The sequence below is a fragment of the Prionailurus bengalensis genome, chromosome E4 (genome assembly GCF_016509475.1).
Source record: "Prionailurus bengalensis isolate Pbe53 chromosome E4, Fcat_Pben_1.1_paternal_pri, whole genome shotgun sequence".
In the NCBI taxonomy this organism is placed as follows: Eukaryota; Metazoa; Chordata; class Mammalia; order Carnivora; family Felidae; genus Prionailurus; species Prionailurus bengalensis.
The window spans coordinates 16,012,140-16,037,355 of NC_057360.1; the positions used below are offsets into that span (position 1 = coordinate 16,012,140).

At 38.1% G+C, this 25,216-nt stretch overlaps 1 protein-coding gene and 1 pseudogene across 6 annotated transcripts in view; one reads left to right on the top strand and one right to left on the bottom strand.

The window, feature by feature from the left end:
* The window catches only part of RABGAP1L (RAB GTPase activating protein 1 like), a 758,000-nt gene that overhangs the window by 25,852 nt on the left and 706,932 nt on the right, over positions 1–25,216 (top strand). The window lies entirely within an intron of this gene.
* On the bottom strand, positions 20,368–22,212 carry LOC122475897 (annotated as a pseudogene).

A 25,216-nucleotide genomic window follows, 5' to 3' on the forward strand; every position in this document is an offset into this window, starting at 1 on the left:
TCTTTTCAGTGCAATGAGTCATGACACCTGCCATAGCCACAGTCCCTTCAGATGGAAACTTTAGTCAGGGAACTAGGCAAACATGTTTTACACCATTTAACCGGGTCTCCCCACCTCCTAACCCACCCCACCCGCCCATGCCTACGAGGCTTGAGATGGGCATCTGGCCTATGAGCAGTCATTGTAGGAGACAGATCATTGCAAAGTGGTATTGATTTGGTTGCTTCAAATCTGGACTCTGTATTTTAACTAGGTGTATTAACTAGAACAAATTATTTAATCTTTTGAATGTAGTCCTTCATTTGTAAGGTGGGAATGCAATTAGTTCAGTGATTGTTGTGAATATAAACAAAAAGGTAACTAAAATGTCCAGCACTGTTTCATTCATAGTAAGCATTTAATAAATAATACTATAAAGTGATAACTATTATTTGTGAATTATAGTAATGTCAACAAACTAGACTTAGTTTATTTAAATCTTTAAAAATTACAACTGCCACATAAAACACATAGTATGTGATACTTGTTACATTCCTAAATTGTATTGTTAATAGAAAACGGGTATCCCTTCAGATTCATATTATTTCTTTGACTTACTCATTTCCTGAAAGCAAGAGGCTATCTTTGTATGCTGATGTATCCTATATTGCAGACTTGGCCATATGAATGTTATCCATATAGGATTTCATTTTCATGTCAGAATGAAATCTCAATAATGTTCTCTATATTTTTGGAGAAGGGTTGCATATGGATCAACTGTGCATTAGTTAATATTCTTTGAGGGTCGTAAGTGTCATTTGAAATAGCTTTAGTTTATTACTATTTTGAAAAAGAGGTGTTATATAAGTTATATAAGTTATATAAGGTGTTATATAAGTGTGTATAGCAAAACCCAGAAAAGTCATTGACTTGCCTTAAAATTTATGTGAATGTTTTGCACATAATTATTAGACATATTTCTTGAGTGATTTCTTCCTGTACATTCTTTTAATTGGATGAGTTAAGGGAGATCCTAAGACATTAAGATTTAAATATGTGTAACATGGTAGATAAATAGTCCCTTTATCTATAGAATGAAGTAAGGTTAAAACATAAGTTTAGTTGTATATAGCCTGTTTGATGCTAGAAATTGTAACAAGAGCTAGGATTCCTGGTACTAAATTGTATTGTTCTTTGGGGACAGAATTCTGGAACTCTTCTTGAACCAGTTACTATTTACTGATTTGGTTTTAAAAATGTACTTGAAATGCTTTAAAACACGGTTATGCTGAGTTTTCTAAGTTGTTTGCATTAGGCCTGTCTCTTCTTCCCTTCCTCGTTTTTCTCTTTCCCCTCTCTTTATCTGTCACTAGTTAAGACATTTTATTTAAAAAAAATTATTTTGCAGAAGTTAGCTCTGCCTTTTGAAGTATGCTACTCTAAAATTTGAGCTTTGAAGGGTAGAAAATACCTCATAGTGGAACTGAGCTGAAAGGACAGTAGTTCCTGTAGGGGATTTTGATCCATAACTGGTTAGAAACCAGAAAGTGAGGAGATTACGAACTAGAAGTTAGTATTTAGACTGCTGGAAAATGCCTTTAACTGTAGTTAAGTGGAGATATTTTCATAGAACCCAGACTTGGTCCATTATGATGCCCTTGGATGTCCTCATTGTCCTGACAGCCTCACTTTCTGACCGTTCCTTTTCTTATTTTTAGGGCACATAGGAATCTTCTACAATGTGTATAAGTACATCTTTTTGTGACCTGGGATTTGGGATACTGTTGTACTCTTGTGAAGCAAGAAGGATATTGAGAATTCCATGCCCCCTCCCCGCCCCCCAAGTACAATGTATAGTTACTGGGTAGCTATATCTAAAACAGATTAGAATATACTTCAGATTGTAGTACTTGAGTTTTATTTCAGGATAGGTCAAATATGAATTTCATTTCTGTGTTTTTCCCAAGTGTTTATTTTCATCATTTTTTTTTTTTGATAGGACACATTGAAATATGTTCTTTACTCACAGAAGTTTGACATATTTTGACAAAACTATGACAAATTGTAAAAGGCTTCATCTTTTCTTTTTTAAACTTTTTTTGTTTTTAATGTTTATTCATTTTTGAGAAAGAGAGAGAGAGAGAGACAGACAGACAGACAGACAGAGACAGACAGCGCGAGCCAGGAAGGGGCAGAGAGAGAGGGAGACACAGAGTCTGAAGCAAGCTCCAAGCTTTGAGCTGTCAGCACAGAGCCTGAAGTTGGGTGTGAACCCACGAACTGGGAGATCATGACCTGAGCCAAAGTCGGACACTTAACTGATTGGGCCACCCAGGTGCCCCTCATTTTTAAACTTTTATCTCCTACTAATGGCTTGTCATAACATCAGGTGTAATTGGAGTGTGCTGGGACTATATGAAAGGCCAATAATATTTAGCATATTAGGTACAAATGACTTAAATAACATACATAAAGAAGTCAGAATTGAAGGTAGAGATTGGCTCTGACAGGAGGGAGGAAAATTATTTGCTAATATTTGAAAAAAAAGTGAAGTTCAGATGTGGAGTTAATTACTCTGGTTTCTATGCTGATTTTCTTGGAAATAATTTTCCATTTGTAAGACTTGATTTAAAGATGGTAATTTTGATGTAAAATAGTTGAGTTTTTATCTGAATTCCTTTGTTCAGAAGCAGGAGAGAATTTCTGCCTCATTTTTGCCCTTAGGAAGAACATACAACAAATAACATTTGGCTGTGTGTTAAGATAAGCTGGAAAGTTGAAGTGGAAAAAGAAAACTCTTTGGCTTCTTACTTTGTGCTTGGGTTTTGGTTATAATTGGTAAATTCCCAAGTGTAAACTTTGGGAATCAAGAAGGGATTGCTTGTATAAAGTAGCATTACTGTGTTTATGGCTATGTATTTAATATCTGGGCCTATTCATACCCATTTAGAGCAGTCAGTTTTTTATTTTGTATTTATAACTAATGCTCTGTTTTTCATGGTAGAAATACTTATTTTACTGTCATCTCAGCTGTAACTTAAGTAGATTAAAATAAAATACCTTTGGTTAAGCAATATAGTCATGTGAAAATGTCTTGGGAAAACCAGAATTTATCTTCCTATGTTGGAAGATAAGTCTCATGTTGGGGCATCTCTACCAGTTTTTTTTAGCTTATTAATTGATAGGATTAGACTGAACATGTTGGCATACTTCTTACATTTGAAGTTTAGTTTTAACTCTGGCTTTAAAATGTAACAGTAGTTAGACTTGTGAGCCAGTGAAGTCACTTTACTCACTTCTATGTTAATCTCAGTTAACAAGTTAATTAACATATATAAAGCTCTTGGCAGAGCAAATGACAAAAAGCAAAATAGTAAACGCTAGTAATAACTACCAGCTTCTGACTATGTTTACTAAAGGGAAAGCAGAGTTAATCATGCAAGATTAGCACATGATGATTAAGGAAGATTATACGATTGGTAAAATTGTGGCAGTATAAATTTCTGTTTTTGAGCTATTATGGACTCCATTTGTCTTCTGGGTCTAGGCTTTTTTTAATGTTTACTTATTTGGTGCGGGGAGAGAGAGAGCGCAAGCACAGTTGGGAGAGGGGCAGGGCAGAGAAAAGAAGAATCCCAAGCAGGCCCCTGAGGGGCTCAAACTTAGGAACCATGAGAGCAAGCCTGAGCTGAAATCAGGAGTTGGATGCCTAACTGATTGAGCCACGCAGGTGGCCCAAGTTGCTGAATTTTTAAAAATCTCGAGTTTTGTTTCCTTGTTCTTAGAGGGATTATATGAGAAAGAAAAGTATGTAGCACAGTGTCTGCTACGTGACAAGCTTAATGAGTGGTTGTAAGTGTGTGTGGTGAAGTATATGGCCTCTCTGGTCAGGCTGCCATGTTAGTTTTGGGACCTTGGATAAGTCATTTTAGTATTTGTTGTTTCTTCATTTATAAAAATGGATTAATATTAGATCTGCCATATATTGTGAGGGCAATTGAGATGGAAAGTAAAGTGCATAGTACAAAATAAGCACTCAGTTAACAGTAGGTATTACTACTGTATGCATTTTCTTTTAGGAGGCATTATTCCATAGTGGAAAAAGCAGGATTTTTGGAGTCTTGTTGAGTTGCTTCTGAGTTTTGTCTCAGCTATATACTAACACTGTGACCTTGGGCAAATTACTTAACTATTCTTTTCCTGTTTTCATATCTCTAAAATGAGGATAATAGCTACCTTGTAGAGTTTTTAGAAGTATTATAAATACATAGATACTCAGTAAATGGTAATTATTATTGGTATGATACCTGTAATTCAGGTCAATAGTATTTTCTTGGCAATGTGAGCCAGCTAGCTAGATTTTTTTCCATGACACTGATGGCTGTCTGAATTGAGGACTTAGTCTACAGTCAAGTCAATTATGCTCTTTCTATGAAAATAAAACTTTATAATAACAGCTTAACATTTACTTAATAATATTTCCTTTTATTTAATCTATTTTTAAAATGTTTTTTTTTTAAATTTATATATTGAGTGAGAGAGAGAGAGGAAAGAGGGAGACAGAGGATCCTAAACAGGCTCTGTGCTGACATCAGAGAGCCCGATGTGGAGCTCCAACTCATGAGCTGTGAGATCATGACCTAAGCTGGAGTCAGACCCTTAACCGACTGAGCCACCCAGGAATCCCCTATAATATTTTCATGTGAAATGCAAATTAATTTATATTAGGGTGTACTTTTTTTCTATTGTCTTATTGATTTTTGTAGAACAAAGGCAAATGCAATGTCTCTTTGGGTTTGAGACAAGGAGATGCTATTCTCACTCCCCCTGGATGCTTCCTATCCTCTGTATCCTGGAAGAGAGAAATCCTCACATGGGATTGTTTCTAGGATGTAAAGGCTTTATAGAGAAGTGACAGTCATCTGCCTATTTGGGGTAGACAACTTAGAACTTGTCTTGCCTAGAAAACAGAGAACTCCTGATCAAAAGTGTTAGGTGAATGTTGTTACATTCTTTATTGTATGACGAAAGCTGTCAGTGGGACCAGGCAACTCAGTTTCCAGCCCAGGTCTGCAAAGGCATAAACAGTTTTCCCATGGGAGGATCCAGCTGTTAGAATTTACTGAACACCAGTGACCACTCTGAAAAGAACAGATAATCAGCCAATCTGAACTGAAACTACAACAGGCTTTCACAAATTTGCGGATGTAGAGACTGTTTATGGAGGATGTTACCAAAGGGTCTGCATGTCCATTCAGATACTCAAATCCCATGGCTTATTAGGGTGATAGTGTATATACCTGGATCCCCCCGCACCCCCCTCCCACTTTTTGTTTTGAGAAAAGAAATCTTGGAACATACAGAAACTACAGCTTAATAATAGATTCTTGGTAAACACAAAACTTGTGATGAATAAGTCATTTTATATATAATTTTCCTTATCTTTTTGGAAGGTTTTGCATGTAAATGTCAGTTACATGGATTTTTTTTTTCTGAGATCTAATTCACATACCATAAAATTCTCCATTTTAAAGTATACAGTTGGATGGTTTTTAGTATGTTCACAAGATTGTATACCACTAATTCCAGGTAGAGTATATACATTTTTAAGAAAGGCATATCTTTTACCACATTTAGATGAACTTACCTCTGATTTTCTTTTCTGCTTTAAGAAACCCTCTTTTGTCAGGGGCCCCGGGGTGGCTCAGTTGGTTAAGCATCTGACTTTTAGCTCAGGTCATGACCTCATGGTTCATGGGTTCAAGGCTCTGTGCTGACAGCTTGGAGCCTGGAGCCTGCTTCGGATTCTGTGTCTCCTTCTCTCTCTACCCCTCCCATGCTCACGCTCTGTCTCTGTCTCTCAAAAGTAACTGTAAAAAAAGAAAAAAAGAAACCCTATTTTTGTCTTTGGGCTTATCTCTGCCTTTTATTAAGTCATTTGGAGTGTTGGCTGTAGTCTCGGTTTAGAGTGCTTGGTGGAGCCAATGGGTTTTCACAGTAGTCACTGGTTGGTACTCAGTAAACTCCAACACCTGGATTTTCTTTTTTTTTTAATTTAATAAGAAAAAGTTTAGAGAGAGAACACGAGCAGGGGAGAGGGGCAAAGGGAGACAGAGAGAGAGAGAGAGAGAGAGAGAGAGAGAGAGAATGAATCTTAAGCAGGCTCCACACTCAGCTCAGAGCCTGACTTGGGGCTTAATCTCCTGACCTGAGGTGAAAATCAAGAGACACTCTACTGACTGAGCCACCCAGGCACCCTTATCTCTCTCTTTTTTAGAAGTTTATTTCTTTATTTAAGTAGTTTCTACCCCCAGTGTGGGGCTCAGATTTCACAACCCTGAGATCAGTAGTGACCTGCTTTTCCGACTGAGCCAGCCAGGCACCCCAGCTTGAGGGAGAACTATCACCAGTTTCAAGAAGTCCTCAAACACCTCTCTCTGCACTAATTTCATTTTTATTCTGTTTCAGAATAAGAGAAGATAGAAAATAATATCATTTTGGATGACTTTGCCATAAGGCTGAATGATGGTTATTCTTTGGCAGTGGAGCGTTTGTTTGATAACTTATTCACTTCTTCCTTCTGCATGAATAATTAAGTTTTACCATAAAAGTTATTTTTTTTTTTTATTTAAAAAAAAAATTTTTTTTTCAACGTTTATTTATTTTTGGGACAGAGAGAGACAGAGCATGAACGGGGGAGGGGCAGAGAGAGAGGGAGACACAGAATTGGAAACAGGCTCCAGGCTCTGAGCCATTAGCCCAGAGCCCGACGCGGGGCTCGAACTCACGGACCGCGAGATCGTGACCTGGCTGAAGTCGGACGCTTAACCGACTGCGCCACCCAGGTGCCCCAAAAGTTATTTTTTTAGACCAGATAAAGATGTTTTTCCTTAGCAACTCATGATACTGTCATGCATGCATTTTTATAAATTGCTATAGTTCTCTTAAGTAATTCCCTTCATTTTTAGAGAAGCTTTATTTACCATTCCATCTGAACATTTTCTTTTTTTAATATTTTTATTATTTTTGAGACAGAGAGAGACAGGGCATGAGCAGGGGGAGGGGCAGAGAGAGAGGGAGACACAGAATCCCAAGCAGGCTCCAGGCTCTGAGCTGTCAGCAAGCACAGAGCCTGATGCGGGGCTCGAACTCACGAACCGTGAGATCATGACCTGGGCCGAAGTCGGACACTTACCCAACTGAGCCACCCAGGCGCCACCCATCTGAACATTTTCAATGAGATTTGTACAGGGCATTATAATTTTCCAACACATTTACTTTCCTTGGGCAATGAAAATATGTTTGTTTTTACATCTGAGAGAGATCAACAATAGTTACAGAATTTAGCTTTGTCTATTTTGTCTACCCTATTATGTCTCAAAATTAAAAAAATGTTTTTTTTTGAGAGAGGGGGGAGTGAGTGAGTGGGGGAGGGGCAGAGAGAGAGGGAGACACAGAATCCAAAGCAGGTTCCAGGCTCTGAGCTGTCAGCACAGAGCCTAATGTGGGGCTGGAACCCACGAACCTGAGGTCATGTCCTGAACCGAAGTCGGAACCTTAACTGAATGTGCCATCCAGGCACACCTACCCTATTATATGTCTTAATAGCAGGTTCTCTGAAAAACAATTTAGGTGTTATATTCCAGTTTACTGTTATTTTTGACTTAAACTAAAATGTAATTCTCATTAACTGCAAAGCATATCTCCTCAAGTTCTTTAACTTTAATGAAGTCAAAACTTTGTTTCCTTTCCTTTCCTTTCCTTTCCTTTTTCCTTTCCTTTCCTTTCCTTTTTCCTTTCCTTTCCTTTCCTTTTTCCTTTCCTTTTTCCTTTCCTTTCCTTCCCTTTTTCCTTCCCTTCCCTTTTTCCTTCCCTTCCCTTTTTCCTTTCCTTTCCTTTCCTTTTTCCTTTCCTTCCCTTCCCCTTTCCCTTCCCCTTTCCCTTCCCTTTTCCCTTCCCTTTTCCCTTCCCTTTTCCCTTTTCCCTCCCCTCCCCTCCCCTCCCCTCCCCTCCCCTCCCCTCCCCTCCCCTTCCCCTTCCCCTGACACCTGCAATCTCTTATAGACCTTATATCTCTATGCCATATTGTCCAGAGGGAGGACAGCTTCTCTCTCCTACTACATTCTCTTTGTGGGTTTAATCTGATGAGGCAGTTCTTAAATTCTTTCCTGTACTGTTCAAAGGAAAATGCCATATTAATTGGCTTAAAGCTCCTTTTGGAACAAAGTGTTACAGTAAAAGGTATTAAGTTAATTGGCTTAGATTCAGTTAGAGGCCTGCCCCCTCTCTTCCTCCTGCATCCTTATCCCCACCACCAGATGCTCTGGGGCTGCTGTACAACTGAGGGAGAGAGAGAATGGAAACTAGAAAATACATAATATGGATGTTGGTCATTTGTATTTTTATGTTCTTTAGTTCATTTCTGTTGGAGTACTCATCTTTTTTTTTTTCTTTCCGTAACAACTTGTTATAATACCGTTTGTCATGTTCCAAACTTTTGCCTTTATTTATCTTATTAAAAATTTTTTTAATGTTTATTTATTTTTGAGAGAGGGGAGCAGACAGAGGGAGACAGAGGTTCTGAAACAGGCTCCACACTGACAGCAGAGAGCCCAATGAAAGGCTCAAACTCAAAAACTGTGAGATCATGACTTGAGTGAGTCATCACTGAGCCACCTAGGCAACCCAACCCAAACTCTAGCCTTTAAATGTTGCTCTTATTATATAATATGCAGAAGTCTTAAAATTTTATAAGTTACATTTATCAGTCTTTTTATTCATGATTTCTTCCTTTGCGTTATGCTTATTTCTTTCCTACCCTGATAACAAAAATAGTTGTAGTTTTTTTCTTAGTCACTTAACAAAAAATCAAAATCCTTTTGATGTTTGTTTTGAGTTTGGTTTCTGGTAGGTGTCACTTTGAATTTTTTCCCCTAATAGCCATTTGTCCCACCACCTTCTTATTGAATAATCCCTCCTTTCAGTAATGTTTTGAATGAACCTGTCCTTTCACAAATGCTTTGTAATTTGCCACTTTTATTGGATACCAAAATCTCATGCTGGGAAGCTCTTGAATTCTCTATTCTGTTTATTTGATTTGCCTGCAATTTCTTATATCACTCTTAAGTAATTTCAATTAATCTTTCTATCTGGTGATTATGCCTTCTTTCCCTTTCCCCATATTTTCTTGATTGTTTTCCCCCATGTTTTCTTCCAGATGTTGACACTACTTTATACGTATTTACTGAGTACGTGATATGTCAATTTTTTTTTTTTTACATGTGTTAACATGTTCAGTCCTCATAACAAGCCAATGATGTTGGTGTTATGTCACAATTTTACAGAGGAAGAAATTGAGATACAGATGGGTTTAATACTTAGTTTAAGAGCACATTAAAGCTGAGGAACTAGGAATCAAGCGCTGGTAGTCTGACTATAGAGCTCATGTCCTTAACCACTATCCCAAAGGTTAGATCATTGTGTGAATTTTCAAGTAACTTTTTTTTTTTTTTTTTAAAGTAATCTCTATACCCAACATGGGGCTGAAATCAAGAGTTGCATGCTCTACTGACTGAGCCAGGCAGGCACTCCCACAAGAACTGCTTTTTAAAGTTTTCATGGAATTAGATTGAACCTGTAAATCATCTGGCATCTTTACAATATATAGTTATATAATAGTCTGTTTTCTGAATTCTGCTATCCTGGAAAATTATATGTATCTGTGTTTATTGGAGATTTTAAGTACTTAGGTAGAATTTACTAGTATTTTTTATAAGTACTGTCTGTATAAGAAGTTTATTCTTACTGGCTTTCTGAATGGGTTCCTCTCACCCTCCTTTTGGTGTAATGAGATACTACTGGCCTAAAAGAAAGCTATTGAATTTGTGTATTTTGTATCTGGCAGGCTTGCTTAAAAATAAAAACACATGGGGCGCCTTGATGGCTCAGTCGGTTAGGAAGCTGACTTTGGCTCAGGTCATGAGCTCACGGTTGGTGAGTTCAATCCCTGAGTTGGGCTGTGTGCTGACAGCTTGAAGCCTGGACTCTGCTTCTGTCTCCCTCTGTCTCTGCCCCTCTCCTGCTCACCCTCTGTCTCTCTTTTTCAAAATAAACATTAATATGAATAAATAAAAACAATACTGATCATCTATTTTCATAGAGAATATATTTCAGAAAATGTTTAAAAAATAAATCTCTAATAATCTGATAGATTTATGTGTGTGTGTGGGGGGGGATATATTCTATTTATAGGTAGCTAAGAAAATGTGAAAACTCTAGATAATAGTTAGATACTGCTTTTAGGTTGGTTGAGATTCATTCTTTCCAGGGATTCACGGTCCCTGGGGAGGGAGGCCCAGTTACTTTCTTACTGTACTGTTGGCCAGGAAGCTTTTGCATGGGATTATACCCCTGTCCATGGTAGCGGTGAAGATAGGCATTTTACTTGATGGGCATTGCTGCAGAGGAGATCTGGCCTTTTTCCTCAGGGGCTGATGGTGTTATCACAGAAGAGCAGGAAATAATTTTTGTCCTGTGGATGTAAATTGCTGCCTTTGGCATGAGAAAGGCAGAGAGTGTCATTATATAAAGTACAAAACTATCAAATGTGTGAAAGTAGAGAAACATTTGTAATAATAACAACCAGCACTGTTTTGTGTACTTCATGTGCTCTAAGAACTGTTATTTTTCTGAAATCTTTTATTAGTTGGAATAGATTTTCAGTTGATGCTTTCAGATTGTGATAGTTTATATAATAATATTACTATAAAGGTATGCTGGAACAAAACCAGAAATATTTTGACATGTAGTATTCTCATTTTTACATTTTAAACAGTCTATGATTGTAGCTTTGAAGTCCCTATTGTCCTGAGTATTTAGTGCTTTTTAATTCCATTCAGTACATATTTCTATAGTGTTTACCATGCGTCAGACATTCTTTTAGGTGTTGGGGAAGCATCAGTGCACCAGACAGATCATCTGTTTTAGTCAGGGTTGGGGAATGTTTGTCAATAAATGAGCAATTAGGATCCCCTCTACTTGACATAAACTCTTACTGATACTCAGTTTTACTGTATTTTTGTCAGAGAAGTATCCTAAACAATCTCTACTCTAAAAATTTGAGTGTGTGTGTGTATGTGGTGTGTGAGAAAATGAACCTTTATGTTTGGCCAAAATGATAGAGTGTTTATGTACATATCTATTAATGAACCATACCAATTAAACTTCATGTCTGTTTCCTCATTTCTTAGAAGGCACCTGATTTGTTAACAGCTAATTGTCTTCTGCTTGAATTGTCTGTCAGTGTTTCATTGTACTTTGAACAGTTTTTGCTCTATGGATTTGATATTACACTATTTGGTGTATATAGGCTTTTGACTAAGAGATTTTTCAGTGTGACTTGTACTGCTTATCAATATAAAATACCTCATTTGTCCTATTTAATGCTTTTAGGCCAAATTATACTCTGTTATTGAATCTGCCTATCTCAGTATCTTTTTTATTTTAATTTACCTGATATGATTTGTCCTTTCCCCCCCAACTTTCCATGTACTTTTAAGTATGTCTCTTTGAAGTATATATTAGCTTGAATCACATGAAATTACCATTTCTATAGGTCAAAAAAAGTCATGTATTGGTGATTTCATATGGTCCAACCATGGTTAGCCACCAGCTTTTTTTTTTTAAATTTTATACTCATCATATTTTGATCCCATTTAAGAATCTTTTTAAAAAAATTAAAAAATATTTTTAATTTTAGAGAGTGCAATCAGGGGAGAGGGGCAGAGGGAGAAAGAGAATGAGAATGTTAAGTGGGCTTCATGCCCAGCATGGAGCCTGATGTGGGGCTCCATCCCATGACCATGGATGGGATCATGACCTGAGCTGAAATCAAGAGTTGGACATTCACAACTGACTGAGCCACCTAGGTGCCCCAAGAATCATATTTTATTTATTTATCAACGTTTATTCATATTAAAAAAATTTTTTTTAACGTTTATTCACTTTTGAGAGACAGAATGAATGGGGAAGGGGCAGAGAGAAGGAGACACTGAATCTGAAACAGGCTCCAGGCTCTGAGCTGTCAGCACAGAGCCCGACGCGGGGCTTGAACTCACGACTGTGAGATCATGACCTGAGCTGAAGTCAGACGCTCAACCGACTGAGCCACCCAGGTGCCCCCGTTTATTCATCTTTTGAGAGACAGAGACAGAGCATGAGTGGGGCGGGGGGAGGGCAGAGAGAGAGAGGGAGACACAGAATCCAAAGCAGGCTCCAGGCTCTGAGCTGTCAGCGCAGAGCCCAATGCAGGGCTAGAACCGTGAGATCATGAACCGTGAGATCATGACCTGAGCTGAAGTCAGCCTCTCAACCAGCTGAGCCACCCAGTTGCCCCAAATCTCTTACTTTTTTTAATTCTTTAAATTTTTAAAAATGTTTTTATTTATTTTTGAGAGAGAGAGTGTGTGTGAGTTAGTGAGTGGGTTAGAGGCAGAGAGAGAAGGGGACAGAGGAACTGAAGTGGGCCTGATGCGGGGCTCAAACTCATAAACTGTGAGATCGTGACCTGAGCCTTAGTTGGCCACTTAACCAATTGAGCCACCCAGGCACCTCTCAGGAATCTTTTAATAGATAATATAGATACCAACAATAAGTAGCATTCATTAAGTTCTTAAATGTATTGTTTGTTCTAAGCACATTACTTATGCTAGCTCGTTTTATATTTGCAACAGTTCTGGGGGGGGGTAACATGATCCTCCCTATTTTATAGCTTAAAAAAAATTAAGACATGGGGAGATTAAATAATTTGCTCAAAGTCATAAAACTTGTCAGGGTAGAGGTTGTGATTCAAAACCAGTTATTCTCAGCTGTCAACGCTGACCACCTTGGCTTTGGCACCTATTAAGTTGAACTCTGAATGAGCATTCAATTGGTAGTAACCATTTTGTTCTCCCAGGTGTGATGGTGATGGTGGTGAATAAATCTGCATGAACAGGCTTCAGTTAATTATAAATGCCTGGTTCTTTCAGTAGGATTATACACCTCAGGGACTGATTCTAGGAAAATTGACCTGTGGTTCTGTGCTGTTCTGGGGGAAAAGTGCTGAGATTGTTATCACTTACCTAGCAGCTGGAGGGAGGCATGCACTAGATAGTCTTTTGAATAGTCAGGAAAGGCTAGAAAGTTATGAAAACAATAAGCAATGTGAAGAGATAGCAGATAAGGAGGAATGGGGAGCGACTGCAAGTGGGTAAAGAGTTTCTTTTTGGAGTGATAAAAATGTTTTGAAATTAGACTGTGGTGATAGTTGTACAACCTTGTGAATGTACTAAAACCCACTGAATTGTTTTTATTAAAATTTTTTTTTAATGTTTATTTTTGAGAGAGAGTGCACGTGTGCGCACACACATGCACACGAGTTGGCGGGGGGGTGGAGAGAGAGGGGGACAGAGGATCCAAGCAGGCTCTGCACTGACAGCAGTGAGCCCGATGTGGGATTCAAACTCAGGAACCATGAGATCGTGAACGGAACCAAAGTCTGATACTTAATTGACTGAACCACCCAGGTCCCCTCACTGAATTGTTTTTAGAAAGAAGAAAAAGAAAAGAGCAATGTGAGCTTTTTGGCAAATGCTGCAGCACTTTGGGTGGGGACTGAAGGCCAGGGGAGCTTGCCCCTCTTATGGGGAGGATGTATCTGACTTACTACTTTATTTTTAAAAATAAGCTTTATGTTTTAGAGCAGTTTTAGGCTCACAGCAAAAGTGAGCGGAAGACACAGATTTTTGTATATACCCTCTGCCTTCACACATGCGTAACCTCCATTATCAACATTTCTCATAGGATGGTACATTTGTTAGAATGGATGAATCTGCATTGTTACTGCTCAAATCCATAGTTTACATTAGGGTTCACTTTTCCTATGAATTTGGACAAATATATAATGACATATATCAACTATTTTAGTGTCATACAGAGTGTTTTCATTGCCCTAAAAATCCTCTTTTTTGTTCTTTGCTTCCTCAGCTCTTGTCAACCATTGATCTTTTTACTGTCTACATAATTTTGTCTTTTCTAGAATGTTATATAGTTGGACTCCTACAGTGTGCAGCTTTTTCACACTGGCTTATTTCACTTAGTAATGTACATTTAAGTTTCCTACATGTCTTTTCATGACTTGATAGTTTATTTCTTTTTATCTCTGAATAATGTTTCATTGTCTGGATGTACTACAGTTTATCCATTTGCCTACTGAAGGGCTGTAGGACAGAAGGACTTTGTTGCTTCCAGGGTTTGGTAATTATCAGTAAGGCTGCTCTGAATATCCATGTGTGGGTTTTTGTGTGGACATTATCATATTTTCAACTCCTTTTGGTAAATACCAAGGAGTGCTGGATTGTATGGTCAGAATATGTTTCATTTTGTAAGAAACTGCCAAACTGTTCTCCACAGCGGATGTCCACTTTTCATTCCCTCCAGTAATGAATGGGAATTCCTGTTACTCCGTATTCTTACCAGCATCTGGTCTTGTTACTGTTCAGGATTTCAGCCCTTGTAATAGGTATGTAGTGGGATTTCATTGTTTTAATTTGCATTTTCCTGATGACATATGGAGCTTCATCTTATTTCATAGGCTTCGTTTTCATACGATTATTTGCCATGTTTGTATCTTTGATGAGGTAGGTGTCTGTTAAGATCTTTGTCCATTTTAAAAATCAGGTTATTTTCTTACTGAGTTTTGAGAATTGTTTATTTTGGATAAGTTTCCTTTGTCAGATATCACTATTGCAAATATTTTCTCTTAGTTTGTGGCTTGTCTTTTCACTCTCTTGACAGTATCTTTGCAGAGTGGAAACTTTTAATTTTAATGAAGTCTATCTTATCAGTTTCTTTAATGGCTCATTTCTTTAGTGTTGTATCTTAAAGTCATCACCAGTCCAAAAGTCATCTAGATTTGCTTCTGCGTTATCTTTTATAAGTTTTATAGTTTTGATTTTACATTTAGATCTGTGATCTATTTTGAGTAATTTTTGAAAAATGTTTGTTTATTTTTGAGAGAGAGAGAGAGAGAGAGAGAGAATGAGAGAGAGAATGAGAGGGGGAGGGGCAAACAGAGAGGGAGACACAGAACCCGAAGCAGGCTCCAGGCTCTGAGCTGTCAGCACAGAGCCCCACTCGGGGCTCAAACTCAGGAGCTGTGAGATCATGACCTGAGCTGAAGTTGGATGCTCAACTGACTAAGCCACCCAGGTGCTCTAATTTTGAGTCAATTTTTGGGAAAGGAGTAAGGTCTGTGTCTGTATTCCTTATATTCTGGCATGGATGTCCAGTGTTTCTGTACCAGTTGTTAAAAAGGCTGTCTTTTCTCCATTGTATTGCTTTTGCTCCTTTGTCAAAGATTGTCCGACTATATATGTATGAGTCTATTTCTGTGCTATTTTGTTCTGTTCATCTATTTATCTGTTCTTTTGCCAATAACACACTATCTTGATTACTTTCTCTTTATAGTAAGTCAGGTAGTGTCAGTCCCCAGATTTTGTTCTTCAGTATTGTATCAATTATTCTGGGTCTTTTGCGTCTTTCTGTAAACTTTAGAATTAGTTTTCGACGTCCATAGGGTATCTTTCTGGGATTTGGATTGGGATTGCATTGAATCTATAGATCAAGTTGGGAGGAACTGACAGCAATATTGAGTCTTCCTATACACAAACATGGAATATTTTTCTGTTTCTTTAGTTCTTCTTTGATATCTTACATCACAGTTCCCTAGCTTTTCCTCATATACGTCTTGTATATAATTTTTTAGATTTATACCCAAATATATAATTTTTGGGGTGCTATTGTAAATGGTATTGTGTTTTTAATTTCACTTGTTCATTGCTGGCATATAGGAAAGTGATTGATTTTTATGTTAACCCTGTAGCCTGCCACTTTGCTGTAATTGCTTGTTCTAGTAATTTTTTGGTCAGTTCTTTCAGATTTTCTACATAAACAATTATGTCATCTATGAACATATTCTTTATCAATTGAGGAAATTCCCTTAATTCCTAGTGTACTAAGAGTTTTTATTATGAGAGTGTTAGATTTTGTGAAATGCTTTTCTCCATCTACTGATATAATCATGTGATTTGTCTTTTGTAGCCAGTTGATGTGATTTTTGATTGTTGGATGAGTTTTGCATACCAGTTTTTGCAACTGTCACCCAGAAAATATCTCCAGATTGCTTGGTCTGGTGGCCAGCAGGGCTTATCCTTGTGGTCCCACAAGACTGTCTATATATATGTACTTGAAAACCTGCTGCCTGAGGGTCTGGCTTCTAATCAACCTGATTCTAGGTGCTGACTAATATTCCCTTCTGCTCCCCATTTTGGGACACAGACAGGTCTCAGCATATCCTCAACAACTGGGAGCTATTAAAAATAAAATAGGCTGAGGTACCTGGGTGGCTCAGTTGGTTAAGTGTCTGACTCTTGGTTTCAGCGTAGGTCATGATCTTAGGGTTTGTGAGTTCCAGCCCCCCATCGGGCTTGGTGCTGACAGCATGGGGTCTGGGATTCTTTTTCTCCCACTCTCTGACCCTCCCCTGCTTGTGTGTGCCCTCTCTTTCCAGAAAGAAAGAAAGAGAGAGAGAGAGAGAGAGAGAAAGAAAGAGAAAGAAAGAAAGAAGGAAGGAAGAAAGAAAGAAAGAAAGAAAGAAAGAAAGAAAGAAAGAAAGAAAGAAAGTAAGTGCATGCCCTCTCTCACCCCAAACAAACAAACTAAAAGAAAAATAGGCTGCTTGGACAATCACAAAGGTTCAAGAGACAACCAGTATGATTGAATGATAAGGTTCATCTCTTACATGAGACCAGTCTTTCAAGAGTGGGAGAGGTGGCAGTTTTATCTAAAACAGGAATAGGGGCGCCTGGGTGGCGCAGTCGGTTAAGCGTCCGACTTCAGCCAGGTCACGATCTCGCGGTCCAGGAGTTCGAGCCCCGCGTCAGGCTCTGGGCTGATGGCTCAGAGCCTGGAGCCTGTTTCCGATTCTGTGTCTCCCTCTCTCTCTGCCCCTCCCCCGTTCATGCTCTGTCTCTCTCTGTCCCAAAAATAAATAAACGTTGAAAAAAAAAATTAAAAAAAAAAAAACAGGAATAAACATAGAAAGTCAAACAAAATGAGGAAAAAGAGGAGTAGGTTCCAAATGAATAAGATAAAACCTCAGAAAAATGGCTTAATGAAACGGAGATAATTTACATGATAAAGAGTTCAAAGTAATGATCATAAAGATGCTTACTGAACCTGGGAGAAGAATGGTGAACACAGTAAGAACTTAAAGAGTTAGAAAATATAAAGAAGTACCAAATAGAAGTCACAGAACTGAAGAATACAATAACTGGTCTGCAAAATATAATGGAGGAGTTCAACAGCAGGCTAGATGAAGCAGGAGAAAGGATCAGTGAACTCAAAGATAGGGTAGTGGAACTCATTCAATCAGAGCAGGAAAATGAAAAGAGAATGAAAAAAAGTGAAGCTAGCTTAAGGGACCTATGAGACAACATCAGGTGGTCTAACATTCATATTATAGGGGTCCCAGAAGGAGAAGAGAGAGAAATGGGCAGACTTATTTGAAGAAATGGTGGCTGAAAACTTTCCTAACCTAGAGAAGGCAATGGACAATTAGACCCAGGAAGTCTAGAAAGTTCCAAAAAAGATGAACCTAGAGAGACTCACACCAAGACACATTATATAATAAAATGTCAAAAGTTAAAGAGAGAATCTTAAAAGCAGCAACAGGAAAACAACTTGTTACATACAAAGGAACTCCTATAAGATTATCATATTTTTTTAGCAAAAACTTTGCAGGCTTGAAGGGAGAGGCATGATATATTCAAAGTGCTGAAGGAAAGAAACTTCCACCTGGCAAAGTTATTCAGAATTGAAGGATATGAGATAAAGAGTTTTCCAGACAAAAGTAAAGGAGTTCATCATCACTAAATCAGCCTTACAAGAAATGTTAAAGGAACTTCTTTAAGCTGAAGACGAAGTTCCCAAGGTTGTAACAAGAAAACATATAAAAGTATAAATCTCACTGGTAAACATAAATATATAGTAAGGTAGTTGACTAATCACTGACAAAGTTAGTTTGAAAGTTAAAAGACAAAAGTAATAAAAATAACTATAACTACAATAATTAGTTAAGGGCTATACAAGATAAGATGTAAAAGGTGCCACCAAAAACATAAAAGGCAGAGTACAGGAGGATAAAATATAGAGCTTTAGAATGCATTCAAACTTAAATTGTTATCAACTTAAAATAGATTGTTACAGGTTATTATACATAAGCCTCATGGTAACCACAAAGCAAAAATATATAGTGGATACACAGAAGATAATGAGAAGGGAATCTAAGCATACCACTAAAAAAACCCTCATCAAATCACAAAGGGAAAAAGCAAGAGAAGAGAGGAATTACAAAGCCTGCAGAAAACAATAAAATGACAATAAGTACAGATCTATCAGTAATTACTTTAAATGTAAATGGACTAATTTTCCAATCAAAAAGCATAGGGTGCTGAATGGATTTAAAAAAAAAGATCCATTTATATGCTGCCTACAAGAGACTCACTTCAGATGTGAGGACACAAACACACTGAAAGTGAAGGATTGAAAAAGATGTTCCATGCAAATGGAAACCTCTCAGACTTGCCCACACTGAGCCTCAATTACAGTTTAAGTTTTCCTACCTCAGCACTGATTCCCATGGAAGTTTCTGCTCCAGTGGGTTATGATTCTCTATATTTACCTGACAGTCTGTTCAGTTTTGGGGGCAGCAGTTTGTCTTGTCACTTCACCTATCTTTTGGAGCTAAGAACAATTGTTGATTTTTTAATTTGTATAGCTTTTTACTGGTTACTAGCATGAAGTGGCTATTTCTGAGCTTCTTAATATGTGGAACTGGAAACCAGAAATCCAGCTTTATTTTTGTGTTCTTACATTTAAGGAAATTTGTGGTTTTTTGCCTCTGTTGATTGTTTTTGGTCACGATTAGTATAGTGCAGAATCCTTTCACTTTCATGTGACAGGCTTTTGGTTTTCCTTTCACATCCATCTGGCTTTATGTTCTTAAAATTTTATGTGTTTTTGCTGTTGCCTTATTTCTGCTATCTCTTTTTGTGTGAGTAGATTATGGTTCTTAATTCTTTATCCAAGTAATAGAGAAGATGATACACGGTTTCTTTTTATTCTACTACTGGTTACATATGTGTTCTGTGAAAACATTTGTAACAAACTGTTTCTTTAATTTTCAATATGGAGATTCAAGATATAGTTGATTTTCTTTATTTGTGGTAGTTATGTTCTTACACAGCTACTGCAAACACTGAATTAGCAAATACTAAAGTAGTTCCTAGGGGACATGTACAATTAGGTTCCTGTGAGCTTCTAGTCACAACGTTTTTATCAACTGATGAACACATTACCTTGTTTTATGTATACTTCTGTTTAAAGCGATCTTATTTAATATATGTTTAACATGTAGATTTAGCTCATGGCTGAAGGAAGCTTATCTAATGCAGTTTTTTCATATGTCACATCATCATGTTCTTGTGCTTAGCAACACCAGACAGCCCTTCAGCACTATAGTTGGGGACATTTGAAATAGTAAAATGTAAAAACATGACAATAAATAGACTGTGAAAAGGACACTTGTTTAGAGTTTGAGAGCTGAAACAAGAAGGCAGAGCATTGCCTTGTTCACCTTCAGCTGGAAGCATGTGTATTGGGCGACTCAAATTTTTTTGCCACATTGTGCATGTCTGCAAATAACTTCTAAAATGCTGTAAATATTGATTTTGGGATTACAGGTAAGTTTTAGTAAGTGAATTTACAAATACAAAAATCTGTGAATAGTAAGGATCAACCATATCTGTTAACTCTGAAGGTAAAAAATCTTATGTATGTAAATGTATATCTATTTTTGTCTTTCTTGTTAGGGTTTTGTTGATAACTCTGTTATTTTGACCCAAACTGTTATTTTTTAGTGTGTAAAATCAGTTTTTTCAGGAATTTTTTACATTTAATGTTTTATGACTCATCAACAGTAGTTGTTTAGTCTTAGTACTGTGTAATCGATTTTATTCACTCTTTGTTCTTTGTAGACTAGCTTCCATGTCTTTAAAAAAAATTTTTTTTTTTTCAACGTTTATTTATTTTTGGGACAGAGAGAGACAGAGCATGAACGGGGGAGGGGCAGAGAGAGAGGGAGACACAGAATCGGAAACAGGCTCCAGGCTCTGAGCCATCAGCCCAGAGCCTGACGCGGGGCTCGAACCCACGGACCGCGAGATCGTGACCTGGCTGAAGTCGGACGCTTAACCGACTGCGTCACCCAGGCGCCCCTTCCATGTCTTTTTAAATTTTGTTTCTTGTTAGCCTGAAATATATATTTGGGTAATTATCTTCATGAAGAGTTTATCATATGAGTGTTCTCTTTTCTGAATTTTTGTCCAGTTGAGAAGCAGTTGGTCTTGTATGTGTATAGGTATGGGGTTCTTGGGTTTTGATCTTTCTGTTTCACTCTGAAAATTTAAGGATTGCTTCATTATAATTTGTGTTGTACTTTCCCAGAGGAAAGGGTTATGTCTGAGATTAATAGAAGTCTGTTCTCCCTGGTCCTCCTCATTCTCCTCCCCTCTTCTCCTTTTCGTAGATAATTCTTTATCACTCCTTGTTTTTTTGTAGGATTTCTAAAAAACATTTTTACTAGGCTGTATCTAGGTTTTAGCATGTTTTAATTATTTTTTCCTTGTGTACTCAAAATCTTTAGATGTCCCATTTCAGGTTTTCCTTCAATTAGAAACATTAGAAACATTTCATGTATATACATATATATACGTACATACACACACACATTTGAAACAGAACATGCTTTATTTAGCAAAAACTGGTGAGTGTGTATGTGGGAAGGCATGGCAGTAGTGTGCAGGGGCTGAAGGTGAGAGGGTCAGGGTGCATAGCATGGCTGAGATGTGACTCAGGATAGAGAAGCTAGAGATCAGAAGACTGAGTTGGGCATTCTCTGGTAACTTATCACCTGGTCTTCTAAAGGCTATCTGAGGCTCAAGAGCCCCTGGGGTTTCTAGAGGCCTGACCAGTAAGGAGGGACTTCAGGGACAGTCTGAACAGCAGGCAGCCTTCACAGTGGTCCACAGCTCCAGGTTGGCCTCCAAGGTGGGGATGTCCAGGGTGGAGAAAGATCCAGAACCTGAAGCATCACATCCTTGGCTCCATCATTCAAAGGTGAGAAATACCAGCAGCAGAGCCCAGGAGAGTGTCTAAATTTCTTGGTTAGGTTATCAGATTAGAAATATACTCCCTCCCGTCCAAAAGTGTGCGCGCACGTGTGTGCACACACACACAGATAAAAACAACCACAAGCTGTCTGGATCACTATCTTGATGGCTCCAGCTCAGGGGATTAGGCTCTATTGTCAAGGGAGTCCCCACTACCCTACTGGAATTAGACATAATTCTTAATGGGGTATTTGGAGGGACCCCAAGAGGTGACATGTGTGGCAGACACCAAGTATCGGGCCATGTAATAGTATCCACTGTCCCCCTCCCCCCCGCCCCCAGAGGGGCAGGTGTGGCACAGTAGTCCCTAGCTCAGCAACAAGAGGCAAAGAGTTGCTCTACCTAGAAGGAGGAGGCCCCCAGCTCCGGCTTTTGGGCCTTGAGCACCCATGAGTTGTTGAAGTCCCGGATGATGGTGTGGGCTGTCCAGCAGATGGGGATCAGGGTCAGGACTTCTGAGATGACAAAGATGATCCCAGAGAAAAGCATCAGACAGGCCTTGGACTCCTTGTCTTCCATGCAGGTGGTACCCTTGGCTCTAGTGAGGTGGACCAACGGACCAAGGAGAGCCAACAGGAGGGTGATGACGCAAAGGGTGCAGACAGTCTGCAGGTCCTGGGGCAGCATCAGCAGTGGGTTGTACACTTTGTACTGCATCTGGCCTGTGCTCTGCACCATGCAGGACATCCACGGCCCCTCCCATGCCACCTGGGCCACCATGGTGATGTTACTGATGAAGGCAGTCACCATCCACAAGGGACAGGGCACAGAATGCAGGAGCATTCATCCAGCCAAGCAGGGTTAGGATGATCTGCAGGGTCTGCAGACCACCGGAAGCCACAGCAAGCTTAAAGTTGAGAGGAGATGCAAAGGAGCCCACAGGGATTTGTAGGAGCGGCCGATATTATATATTTTAGAGAGACATTGTATAGTGGTTAAGACTATAAACCGAGGAGCCAGATTGCTTGGTTTCCAATTCCTGCCATGATACTAGTGTCTTTGGGCAAGGCTCTTAACATTTTGTGCCCTAGTTTACACATCTGTAAAATGGAGGTAATAACAGACTTACTTTAAGGTAGAATTAAGAGAGTTTATGTAAAGTGCTAAGAATAGTAACTGGTATAGTTAGGAATTGTTTTTATTATAGGCTTTATTACTATTCTCTCTTCAGCTTCCTCCCCCCGTCCCAGAATTGTTTTTTTTTTTAATTTATGATTGACTCTTTGGGATCTGATCTCATATTTCTCTTACCTCAGTGTTTGTATTTCTTAATTTTTTTGTCGAATCTAGGATAAACATTTGATTTTTTTGTCTTGTTTCTTTACTAATTTGTTCTGGTGGAATATCTAATCCAGACCTGGTGTGGTTTTGCCTTTGTTAATCATTTTATTTTGTCTCTGTGCAATTTCTCCTAATCTTCCTTCTTCATAACTTCCTGCTCTAGTTTCACGTATATAATTTTGTTTTGAGCGTCAGTTAGAAATTTTATAAACATGTTTTCCTGTATCTTATAGTAAATCTATTTCTGAAGAAATTTGGTTTATTTAGTCAAGTGTCCATAATTTGAATTGTAGTATCTTTTTGGATGTGAAGTTTTTTTCTTCTTCATTTTTATAGTGGAAAATTTCTGTTAGCCCAATATGGGTCATAACATAAGATAGAATTTGAGATGTATTATAAGAGATGGATCAAACTAAATCTTTAAATAAGTTGAAGGTAAGTGATACTGCTAAGACTCCTGTAATAACTGAGCCAGGGTTCATAGTATCATAAAAACAATAAATGATAGTCACTAATATGTATTCAACTTTTTTTTTCTTAAGTGCCAGGAAGTATGCTCAGTGCTTTTACATGCGTAATATCATTTAATTTTACCCCAACAACTCTTAGGTGGATTATTGTTTTTGCTGTTTTAAACTTGATGAAGTTGAAGGTTAGAGAGATTTACTTAAGGTCATACAATTTGTAAATGGTGGAGGCAGGATTAAACTCAGTTGTGTGTATGCCGACTCTATTGGTTGAGGGCTTAACAGGTTTTAAGGCCTTAATTGTCAATGTTTATTAGGGCTTGAACTCTTATAAGTAGGTTTAGTCCCAAACTCAGACACTGCCCCATCTCACCCATGGTGGATGGTGGGAGCTGTGTTTAGATTCCTCTTGGTGAAAGAATTCCTCAATGCTCCATTTAATATACTTTGAAAAACCATGGAATTTGTTCACTTCTAAATTTGGGTTATTCATAAATAACTCCTCTGATGCACACAGGTAATCCTTCTCATTGCTGTACTACTTTATTACTTGTTTCTTAAGCAGAACACAGTACTGCTGATGTCTTGCTTTTAAAAAATCTGTTGTGGTCTATATAGATATTCTTGGAGTTCTGGGCATATGGTTGGCACCTTTTCCTGGAGAGCAGAGAACCACAGTTTGTATGAATGTATTTTCTGTTTTTTTTTTTTAACAATTTTAAGATGGTTTTATTAATTTAAAATTTGAGAGAGACATGGTACGATTGGGAGAGGGGCAGAGAGGAAGACACAGAATCTGAAGCAGGCTCCAGGCTCTGAGCTGTCAGCACAGAGCCTGACGTGGGAATCCAACCCACAAGCTGTGAGATCATGATCTGAGCTAAAGTTGGACATTTAACTGACTGAGCCACCCCAGGCTCCCCTATATGAATGTATTTTCATTGTTTGCCATATTCCCTGTCACTCAATAATTGTTAGTTGAATGAGTACTGTATAAATTAAATTAGATAAGGAGATTCCAATAGTGTAAGTCCTTCAGGATGGGCATATTTAATGCGGTTGAATATGCATATCACAATCAGCTAGGATCTTTTTTCACAATACAGATTTTTTTTTTTTTTAAGTTTATTTACTTAGAACAAGCTCGGGAGGGGCAGAGAGAGAGAGAAAGAGAAAGAGAGAATCCCAAGCAGGGTCTACCCTGCCAGCACGGAGCCCAGTGCGGGGTTCAAACTCACAATCTGTGAGGTCATGACCTGAGCTGAAATCTAGAATTGGATGTTTGAGCAGGCACTGCTTCACAATGCAGATTCTTATTATGACTAGTCTTTTTTCCTTTTCCTATCCATGATATTTGGGATTCAGGAAAAGAATGGTTCTAAGAGGTCGAGTATATTTGGAGACTGTAAAATGATTGAATGTTTGTTGTTGTTTTTTTTAACGTAGGCTCCATGTCCAGCACAGAGCCCAACGTAGGGTTTGAACTCACGACTCTGATAACAGACCTGAACTGATGCTTAACTGAGCCACCCAGGCACTCCATTTGAATATTTCTTTTCTTCTTCTTGTTTTAAAGTTCATTTGAGATGGAGAAAACATGAGTGGGGTCAGGGGGGGAGAGAGGGAGAGAGAATTCCAAGCAGGATCTGTGCTGACACAGCTCAGAGCCTGACATGGGGCTCGAACTCATGAACATGATCTGAGCTGAAATTAAGAGTCAAATGCTTAACCAACTGAGCCATCCAGGTGCCCCTGAATAGTTCATGATGAATAATTGCTGCTTTTTTTTTTTTTTGATATTTAGGTGTTTGTGCTGTAATGATTAAAATGTGTATACGGTTTAGATCTTGTTTATAATAACTTTTAAGGGTTTCATGAAGTAATAACACATTATTGTCTAGTTCATTATGGAGTTATTTACTGTAGTAAACCAGTCCTATAATGACTTTGCAGATTGTGATATTACTTTTGTCTTTTAGAACAGGAGAGACATAAATAATCCCTAGGTTGAAGGACTTAACGAGAGCAAATTTACGATAGGTGAATTTTTAACTCTTTGAAATGTGGTATAGTATTTTGGTTAGTTAAGGTGATTGTTTAGGTTACATGAAAACAAATCTTTATAAAATGAAAATATTTGTAGTAATTAAAAAGGAATGA